The sequence below is a fragment of the Solanum stenotomum genome, chromosome 1, assembly GCF_019186545.1.
Source record: "Solanum stenotomum isolate F172 chromosome 1, ASM1918654v1, whole genome shotgun sequence".
Lineage (NCBI taxonomy): Eukaryota > Viridiplantae > Streptophyta > Magnoliopsida > Solanales > Solanaceae > Solanum > Solanum stenotomum.
In genome coordinates this window covers 74,952,162-74,963,595 of record NC_064282.1, presented here as the reverse complement: position 1 = coordinate 74,963,595, position 11,434 = coordinate 74,952,162, and the positions used below count along the sequence as shown (strand labels likewise).

Genomic DNA, 11,434 nt, shown 5'->3' with positions numbered 1-11,434 from the left:
TAATAACAAAAGGGGGGTACGTGTGCAACTTTTCCTATGTGGCTTTTAGGCCTCAATTCAACCGGTTCTAAGCCCTGAAAAAGGAGGTGGCAAAGTGTTTAAGGAATGTTGCTTCTCCTGTACTTAAATCTGTAGGTGGGTTTTTTCATGTGCAGACCTAAACTACTAGTAAATGAAGGACCCGTTTGACCATAGATTTCTCAAGAAAAAATTGGAGGAAAATTGGGTAAATAGTGTTTGTCCATACAATTTGCCATTATTTGGCAAATAACCCAAATTCTCAAATACTAGAACAAATTAGTGTTTGAGCCAAATTTCATTATTTGGAAGCTTTAAAAAATCCAAACTCTACACCAAACTTTTATCTTTTACAAAAGTACCCTCTATAGTAGTTGTTTGCGGTGTATTACATATTTTTTTACGTGAACACCAAAGCAGTGATGAAATATTTAGTGAATATGAAAGTGTTGATATGGTTGTTGGTAATAACGTCATGTGCTTTGTCTACTTCACGATGTATGGAATGATGCTTGTTGCACTCAGTCCGAACTACCACATTGCTCCAGTGTCATGGACACTACTTGTTATTTGGTTCAACGAAGATCCAATTGACTTGTTGCGGAAGTAATGAATCTTGTTACGTTGATGTTTCTATCTTGCTATATAATACAAACCTATGGTTAGTTTTGATAGTTTCTAAACTTATGGGTATAATCATATTTATTAAAATAGTGATATATCTTTTCCAAATATTATGGTCAAACACATTTTCTCCTCAATACCACACCCTCTCGAGTTAGACGACAAGAAACTAGGAAGATTGCACTCCTGCCCAGTATCAACCCAATTGCATTTGTGTAAGCTAAAGTCAAGGTAAGGCAACACTCTAGTTTGTTTACCCCCACACATTTCTCCAAGAGAATTATGTAAACAAGGAATAGTCTGATCCCATAAGACACCATCAAATGGATATTCGATTGCAGCAATTTGCATACTCACATTCAACATTACAGTACCTTGGCTAGAAAAAAGAACCAGAAAAACCCAATGTATACCATTTAGGACATTTGTCAAACAAAGCTACATTTTCTCGTGGATTGTCCTCCTCGTCAGTATTAATTCTTTCGTATCTTCTAACATCGCAGTAGGTACCTTGGTATTCAAGCTGACATCTTCACAGAAGCTATCAGCACATTGTAGTTGCAAAAATTTTCTCCCTCGTGGACAATAGTGTTAAGATCATGAATTTCAGAGCTCATTGTTATGTGTGACATTTCATTGAACGCCTTATTTTCAGCATTGAAAAAAAGGTCCTGATACCAAATTTGCTCCCTCTACTGACTTTCCAGTCCTAGTATGAGGTGAGTCCTTTTCAAGAGTTTCAATCGCATTATTACTTCTAGTAATTAATGCCAAGGAATCCACATTTTTATACGTCTCTGACAATTTATCAAACAGATAGGCCACCTTTGAGTTGCCAGTTTCATAGGAAGAATCAAGGGCAGATGATGCTGGAAAATGGCTGGGAGACACCACAGCTGAATGTGAAACTATAGAGACAAGAATTAACACTGTCAGAAATGAACTTGTGATGAATTAGCTAGACGCCCCACTACATTGTTGTTGAAACCACTGAGCAAACTTACCTTTGAAATGCTTCCAATCCAAAATTAGCTTGTTGTGAAATAAGCTTTCATCAAGGTAGAATGAAGGAAGTGGAAGCCAGTCATTTTCGTCGAAGCCAAGGTTTGTGAAGCACAACTCGGCCCAAAAAATCTAGCTCTCTGAGTTGCCGTCGCTGCTGACTCTAGGTAGAAAAATCGTCGTTGTTGGAGTCTGATGGATGAAAGCACCAATGTAACAAATCAGAATTCTCAACACAAATAACATAATACAATCCCTATTGTCTTTGGTTCCCCTGGTGGTGGTTCTGAGCTTTAACTTTTTTGTTTTCCTTCATGTGTGTAGTTTATACATCTTCCTTCTAAGGGGCTGTGGTGTATTTTTCCTCTGCACTGTGGGATGTTGGTTACTCATTTGCAATTGGTCGGTTGGTTTTAGTGGAATCGTTTGGGTACTCATCATGATTTCATGTGTTGGAACTTGGAAGTTACAAGTGTTATTTTTCGGTGAGAGGTTTAGTCATGTGATTATTTCTGCTATGCTTGATAATTATAGATCTGTTTGGGCGAAGGTATGGAATTTAGCACTGCTCGAACGTGTTTGGAGTTATTTTTGAGGTCTGTAGGTACATTTGTTCATACATTCTCTTGTTACTATTTGGGAAAAGTGATGTGTTCTGGAAATTTAAGCAATGCACAAGGGCATCGGTTTGGATATGTTACTTCATCATCTTCTTTTTTAGTTAATACCCGCCAATGTTTCTATTGATTATACTATTGGTCTCTCGTATGGAGTTTCTTACCCAGGTTTGTTCTGTGTGGTTATGGATGCATGAGTGGGTGACTCAGATTTCGAATGCAGTTGCTCTTACCTGTTCTATCTTGTGCCAGATTTCTTGCTATAATAGCACCTTTTAGAGAGTCCAGAGGTTCAATATTTATTGGAGGTTCCCCAAGACAGATCGATCAATATTTGTGTTGTAGGTTACATATGTTCTATCTTCTTCCTATAATTAAATATGTTTTAACTCTTTTTTCTTGTTGCAGTAAGTGAGCAAGGAAATATGGAAGAGAAGAGTCATGAGATCGCGAAAGATGTCACGGAAGTAGTTTCCTTTCTGAAATCTTTCTTGGCACTCTTTACATCATCCTTGTTTAGAATCAAAACATCTCATTTTGTTGTCTTCACAATGTAGCTTGTTGGAAGCACCCCTGTGGTATATCTCAACAAAATTGCGGAAGGTTGTGCTGCCAAAATTACAGCCAAAATGAAGATAATGCAACCATGCTCAAGTATCAAAGATAGGTGTTTATCTTTCAGTACTCCCCTCATCCTGTTTCTAGTATCTCTTTGCTCAATTTGCAAAATCTTGAATTATTCACATCTTATTTCTAACTTCCAATTCTTAATATGTAGGGTTGCATTGAGTATGATCAAAGATGCAGAAGACAGGGGCCTGATTAGCCCTGGAAAGGTTGGTGAAGTTTGTATGAAAATAAATAGCAAGAGGAAAAAGGAACACATTGAAGAGATATATTTATGTTCATTTCTCTTTATAGTGATGTGAATTTTGTGGTCTATTTATAATTTGTCTGAAAGGCTGAACTGAAGTTATTTTCTTGGTATTCAAATGATGAAATAATGGTTGCTTAAGACTGTCCTTCTAGAGACATCCAGTGGAAATACCGGCATTGGTCTTGCGTCGATTGCAGCAGCTCGTGGCTATAAACTCATGATAGTGATGCCATGATCATCTAATATTGAGAGAAGGATTGTTCTTAAAGCTTTGGGGGCTGAGTTATACATCACAGATCCTGCCAAAGGTATAGATGGTGTGCTTCAGAAGGCCCAAGAGATAAAAGACAGAACACCCGACTGTTATTTTCTTCGTCAGGACAAGAATCCTGCCAATCAAAAGTGTCTTTACAAACAACTCATTCATTTGTTATAATAACATAACACTTAGTGGTGGCAAATGGGTGGGTTGGGTCAAATTTGGGCGGGTTGAAAATTGGTCAACATAAAATGGGTAATAATTCAACCCGCCCATATTTGATATGGGTAAAAATGGATTGGGTAACAAATGGGTTGGGTAAAATACTAGTTTACCCATATTTACCCACATTTTCATGAGTAAATAGTACTCTACTTAAGATTTCAACATGGAGGTTAAATATTTTAGTCTTTTTTTAGATGAAAAATGTTGATGTATATGAACATATGTAACCTACAACACAACACTTATACAACACTTGGAGGTTCCCCAAGACAGATGTATATGAACATATGTAACCTACAACACAACACTTGCACAATTCTTCTTCTAATCATACATGATGCTTTACTTTCTTTCATAAGTTCTTCAAATTCGCACGAGCTTTTATCGATCACAATTCTGTACTTTTTGGACTCAAATGCAATAATTATTAGTTATAATGTGCCTCTTACTTTTGGTCTTTTTGTTGTTCTTCACAGCTTGATTTTTTATGAATAAAGTGCAAAGTTAGGTACTGTAGTTTGTCTTTGGTTGTAACAACACTGTTCTTTTGAGGTGCTTCTGGTTCTCCATTATGGTGCAGATCTTGTCAGCTACTACAAAATTAGGTGATTTTCTCTCCTGTCTTTGTATCTAATAATTTGCTAGATGAAGGCAGTTTTAGTATTTGGCTTTTGCTGATGTTCTGCATTTATGGTGATTAAGTGGCTAGGTTTTCTGGTCATGTTATCTTGTTCAGATGTCCTGGAAATGTTCTACTATGTTTGAGAATGTTTTCGCCTTTCTGTGCATAGTTCATCTCTTTAGCCTTTAATGGGGCTTCAAATTGATTTTATTTTTTTTTTGCATTATGGGATGTAGATTAGATATTTGCAAATATTTTTTTACCATTCAATATAGAGAACTATAGTTATGTGTGGGGGGATGAAAATGAGAATATGCATTCAGGTTTTGGGTGCTTTTTGTATTTTCTTATCAACCTTGCAATATCGGGTTTGATTCCCTGATTGACCTTTGACACTACATTTAACTTGCCTGTTTTTGGTTTCACCAGGTTATCTTTGTAGGTGAGACTATGTGTGCGAAGATAAATGTTTGGTTGGTACAAGTTACACTGTGATATTCTTAGCAATAACAGAACAAGACTGATTAGCGTATCATATTGGTGTCCTTTGGCCTTTTTTTGTCCCTTTAAATGGAAGCTTCCATCATACTGCTTGTAACATGAAGGTTCTCAACTGACACTACTCTCTGACACTACTCTATGTTTCTCTAGTGTCTCGTGTTGTTATATTCATCCACATGCTTTTTTTTGTGTCATTACCAGAAGCGGCCTTCTTTAAGGGGGACAGTATTAGCCTAATCTAATAATGTTATTTGGCACTCTGGTATGTGTTATTTGTTCAGTCTGCTTCTACATTTTTCTGTTGGTTTGTTATAACACCAAAGGAAGGGGTCTGTGAACCAATATCTTCTATAGATGGATTGAGCCATAACAAATAAAAAGCTATCTAATTTCATTTGCTTTTTAAGGAGACTATTTTTGTAAATGATGTTATGAATCTTGGCACATCAAACTAATTGAATCTCACAATTTATGGTATGTTATGTTACTAGCTCTTTTAAAAGTAAGCATGATTCATTTTGGTAGCCAAAGGCTACAACCAGCAATAGGGTATAGAGTATGATGAGATATTCAGTCCCAACTATTAAGATGGCATCAAGGGAGATTGAGTGTGACTTGCTTGATAAGGAAAAGAGAAGACATCCCTCAAAGTCTCATTAATGCAAAACAAGTTGATTCCTGCATTTTCAAATCAGAAGCCCTTAATTGTTATTCCACCTTAAATTAGAATAAAAGTAACAATACAAATTTCAAGATAACTAATTTGGAGATAAGCTATTTGAGATAAACTCATCCTGTAATTATTCGAAAATGAATTATGATTTATCACTCGTACTAAACAGGCTCTTAAATATCAAAGAATTCACGCTGTTTTTTCTTACCGTAAATAATGTGTGTTTTACAATGGTGAATGAACAACCCTATTTATAGGTTGAGAAATCACCCCAAAAGTCATGATATTAAGTGTCATAATACATAGATACATTCTTATCCACAAAGTTTCATATTTTGGAGTACTAAAAATTTATATATTACACACATCAAGAGTATCGGCTATTCTATTTCACCTCTATATTTGTTACATTGTATTGATTCCCTCTATGTTTATTCGCTTTTATACAGAACAAATAAATGCACTGTATCAAAATTGCTCGTCAATAGCAGATGAATTGCTAGCAAAGCAACTTAAGATAAACGAAGAAGATGGAGATTCAACTTCCAGTGAAGATAGCATGGTTTTCACTTTCAGCAATGAAGTGAATGATACATCTAGTCCAGGGGCGGAGCTATGTACGGTGATGTCCGGGTGTCCAGTGGGACAATCTTCAGGTCAAATCTTCTTTAAATTGATATATATATTATTTTGGGCACCCTCAAAACTAATGGAGACCCATAGCATAGTGGCAAGGAATTGTACAAGATTGAATCCATACGACTATATTTATTATTTATTTTATTGAGGCATGCTTAAAATTTATAAGGTTTTAAAAATGTACAACTCTAATGTGAAGTCAACAGTAGCTTGGTGGCAATTGGTACAAAAGTATGTATGACATGAAATATTGAATCCCTATGAGGTTAATTATTTTTATTATTCAAAGGAAGATATTAAGAGAGCAAGGTGACCTTTAAATTTTCGTTTTGCTTTCCCTATTTATATAAAGATTGAGTCAAAGTTAGCAATATTTTATGCTAATTCAGGGTAGTTCCTAGCAGCCCCAACCTGTTTTTTCCATTTGTTTCTCCAAAAGGCCTAAAATGTTCGTTTAGAAATGAGAAATGACAAAAAATGACACCTAAAGTTGTCTCGAATTTTTAAAAAGATGTTTTAACTATGCGAGTGTCCTATTACCCCCACAAAACTTTTAAATACCTTTGTAAATAGACCAGTTTGCCCTGTTTTCTTATCAATCTCAGATTTTGAATGTGTGTGATGCACACTATTTAAATTAATTATTTCAATTTAATATGAACAAAATACAGGTTTAACCCGACTCGAAACATTGAGCTTGCAACTTCAATAGTATGAACTTGATTCAAACTTCCATTGGCCTCAAGAATCATGAACCTGGTGGCTTTGAAAATTGTCCAAAAATTGACTCTGAATTTCTTCGCCAAAGACTTCCCCAATATGCTTATTATTAACCCTAATTTGCAAATTTGAATTGTTAGGAAGCTTACCGATTGTGGTTTTTGTTGTGTTGTGTTAAGTTCATTATGGTGCTCGTTTTAGCATTGCTCGTTGCTTGGAAATTTTGCCGGAGCTCCATCGCGCGCCGAAATACTCTCCGATTATGATTTCTTCGTCCATTTTGAATGGGATTTTACTATTGAGTATGTTAGGACGTGAGGAGCTTGTTTTATTTGACAACCTTTTGGTACAACATTAAAGAATTTAGTAAGAGATACATTTGCAACATCCTTAAGAGCCTAAGGCTGATCTAACAATAGAATGTGTGAATGAGCAGAACATAACTCATCTCCCTATAATAGAATTAAAACTTCATCACCAACTTTTAGTAAGCTGATTGGTTTTGTTGTTTGTTGATTCCCCTCACCTACAAAATACAGAGGTGAGTGTTAAGCCACAGAAAGAAACAAAAAAGAGATAGAATTGGGGATGGTGATGTATTTAAAAAAGAAGTAACTAAATAATAAAGAAAGATCTGACACTTGATGCTTTTTAATTCGTTTTTTGGAAGTAAAATTTTTCATTCACACACGTCATGTGCGTGAAAACAAACATAGGGAGAAAATGGATCAAAATAGTCTATTTACAGAAGTATTTAAAAGTTTTGTGGGGTAATAGGACACTCACATAGTTAAAGTGTCTTTTTGAAAATTTGAGATAACTTCAGGTGTCACTTTACGTGGAGTGTAAGGGGTCGTTTGGTGTGAGGGATTAGAATATATAGTCTTGGGATAAAAGTTTGGTGTCTTGTTTGGTTGACATGTTTGGATAACTTATCCCATCATTTGAGATAACTTCAGGTGTCACTTTATGTGGTGTGTAAGGGGTCGTTTGGTGTGAGGGATTAGAATATATCGTCTTGGGATAAAAGTTTGGTGTCTTGTTTGGGATAACTTATCCCACTATGTATACCATAGTGATGGGATAAGTTATCCCATATACAGGGTGGGATAAGTTATCCCAGATTAACTAACCCCTGGATAATTAATCCTGGAATAACTAGTTCCCAACCAAACAACCCCTGTATAGTAGGAGAAGTATATTAATTTTTGTCTTGAATTTCTAACGCGACGCTTGTTTTTCGGACAATTATTTTTTGCTAAGATGATTCTATTTTGGCATGGAGAGAGTATATGATAGTTGATACTTGATGGTGATAAGATTAACTTAAATGAAACATCGTCATCAACGAGGATTCATATAGCCGATATCATCTTGGTTGTGATTGAGGAATATTAATACTTATTGCATAAATTATCATAGGATTAGCTTAAATGAAACATCATCATCAATGAGGATTCATATAGCTGATCTCATCTTGGTTTTGATTGAGGAATAATAATACTTATTGCATGAATAACCACTAGAAAACTATTTGATGTCAAACTACTTAAACGACCCTAAAAATGCTTTCACAATGAGAGATTATTCTGAAACAACACTTACGTTATACAATAATGTGAAAGGGTTTGTTGTAGATGTACCCTTCCTATTTTTTGGGGTTGTCATTTTCTTTCTATATGTGAAAATTACCTTAATTGATTTTAAGACACCAATTATGAGGCCAATGGAGGTGGTTGTCATGCCTTCATTTACTATATTATCTTTTCTGTTTAAACTTGTGATGGTAAGAATATCATTTTTCTTGAGGTATTATTCTTCAAAGGCTCTTTCGTCTTATACTCAACATGTGATGGTAAGGATGACATTTTTCTTTAATTTGATTTCATCTTAACAATTTAAAAGTTAACTAAATTACTTATCTGTTGTTTTTATAACAAAAATAAAATACTATTTTTGGAAAATTTAAAATTTGAAGTACAAATTTCATATAAATAAATAGATTTTTAAGTCAAAACTTGAAATTGGAAACTCAAATCCCTATGCCTACTTAATACTTGTGTGATTGTTATTGATGATGCTACAAAACACAACTTCAGTATTCATTTTATAATAATATTATAGAGAATAAAATGTGCAAAGCTCTATTGTATAAATCAATTGAGTCAATCTTAAGATAAGGATAATCGGATGAAAATAACCTTTTACTTATGTTATTTGTGTCTATCTTAGTCAACTCAAATACACTGGACAAGTTTGCATTTATCTTTTTTAATTCTATCAATGTTTCATTTGACTGAGTCTTACTATTTATGATTTTCTTGTTTGAAATTTACGATATTTATATGAGATCGATTTCTTAAAAAATTGAAAAAGAAATGAAGAAGATTGAGAAATGGAATCGATAGGAACTGATGTGATACATTGACACAAACAAAAATGGAGAAGAATTTTATATCATACAGAATAGTTGTGGAAATGAGTGAGGATAAAAAGAATTGGAAAAATAAGATGTGCATAACATATACCTTATCATATCCATGTACTGAATTTTATTCATATAGATTAGTTGGGAAATGAGTGAGTACACAAATTTGCGCAAATAAAACGTAGCCTTGACTATAATATATCATATTCTCGTATATAATTTTATTCATATATTTATTTGAATGAGGAAATATGAATTTTTCTGCCAGATACTAGTTATTACATCCCAGAGAATTAAGTTATTTCCTTCATTTAATTCAAGATATAAAAATTTAGATTTGATTGTTTTATCAACATTTCTTCTACAACTCAAGTGGGATCAGATTTAGCTTTATCACAAGCTACTATTTAAAATATTATATAAAGATGAAAATATCACTTTTAATCTATTAAAATTTATATTCAATGCAAATTTTCATTTTCTATCTAATTTTTTTTATTATACTTATCTTAATTTCGAAAATACTAAAAGAAAAAAATGACTTCTCAAGCAAATCAGATAACTACTCAAATAAGGTTTATTCTTTTATCACTTTATAAATAGGATAAATTAAGGATATCGTAGCCTTTATTAATACTATTATTCATGTATTATTATTATTAGGGTGGAAAGAAACGTCCTCCTTCACACTCAAGATCAGGGAAATAATTGTAAGTCACAATTTTATTAACCACTATTATTGTATTATTTTTATTATTACTATTAATAGTATTCTTAATCTTATATTGGATTACTTAACAAAAGATTGTAGTTGGAAATTTTGAAACACCTCGGTCTCTGAAAGAGCTAAATTTAGAAAGAACTAAATGAGAAAGGGCAAAATTGAAATAGGTACAAGTTACACTTCAATTGTGAGTCTTGGGTCAACATAAAACGATCATAACTTTCCGTACAAGATGGGTTAGGTGGCCCATAGGGTATCAAATGAAAGATCATTGATTCCTCTTTCCAATGCCGCTGAATTTGCTAAATTCCGAGTTCGGATGAATGAGATATACTCGTTTGAGTGCAGTATGTCTAGTTAAAGCAATTCATCCATTTTAAGGAGGGGTATTTTGGTCTTTTTCTTATCCCACTAGCCTATCTCATTTTGATAATATTTTAGGGGTCTAAACTGATTGGAATCATGTTTAGTCATTCCTAAAAACGCGTAGGGTTTTTGAGAGGAGTTCAAGAGGGGAAAAGAAGAACGTTCAAGACTCTTACGAGCTTTGAAGATTTTCGCCAAGAATTTGATTCTTTCAAGGTATGTAAGTTTTCCTAGTGATGAGTTAGTTCACCCTCACGCCAATCATGAGTTTCCTTATTGAATCCGTCTATGTGATTTCGTGTATTGAGTTCTTGATGAGTTTTCTTGAGGTTTTGTTCTTCATTCATTATTAATGGAGTTTGATGAGTTCTTGAGACGAGGGTTTTGAGTTGAGGGTAAGTATGAGTATATTTTTGTTTACTTATAGTTGGGTTTACGAATTTAAGGAATTTTGGAAGAAATCAATCAATTCTAGGAGAAGTAGGAGAAAGAATCGAAGAGGAAAAATTCATTGGGTTTTTCTGGGCAGGGCCTGGGGCGACGTCCCATTGAGGCACCAGGCGGGCTGGTGTGTCGCGCCTACAATATGCGAGAAATGAGGTTCTGAAGTTTAGGGTTTGGTGCCCCGCGGCAGGAAGTCGCCAGGGACTCTGATGCCTATCAACCAACGACACTAACCTACGGTATGAGTGTCTACGATCGTCAATAGTATAATAACCCAACTAAAGGTTGGGGTCGTGTCCCAAGGGAACGGTTTTTGAGAATTGATAGAAAAATAAAATTACATTCTAACTAGTCGTAGCTATAGATATTAATGAACAAAAACATAGTAAATTAAAGGGGGTGACACGAAAGTGTCAAATATCAAATTGGGGTTTTGTAACAAGTGATAAAACAACAAAATAAACAAGAAAATCAAGTATGGGGAAAGGTTCTTGGGATGTGACCGCAATACAAGTTGAGATAAATCGTTGGGTACATGCTTTCAATAGGAAATTTGCAAGACAATAGTGACTAGGCTACGCTTAAAATGGAAATAAGTTCCCTCTCGGGCAACTTACCCTGTTTCAAATGCGTTCCTCTCGGACACCCATTTGTCGCATGAAGACTGGTACGCCTTACCCCACTCACTCTCTCGA

The 11,434-nt window shown here is 34.5% G+C and overlaps 1 pseudogene; it reads left to right on the top strand.

The window, feature by feature from the left end:
• Positions 1-1,409: 1,409 nt before the first annotated feature.
• Positions 1,410-3,574, top strand: LOC125856655 (putative inactive cysteine synthase 2; annotated as a pseudogene).
• Positions 3,575-11,434: the final 7,860 nt, after the last annotated feature.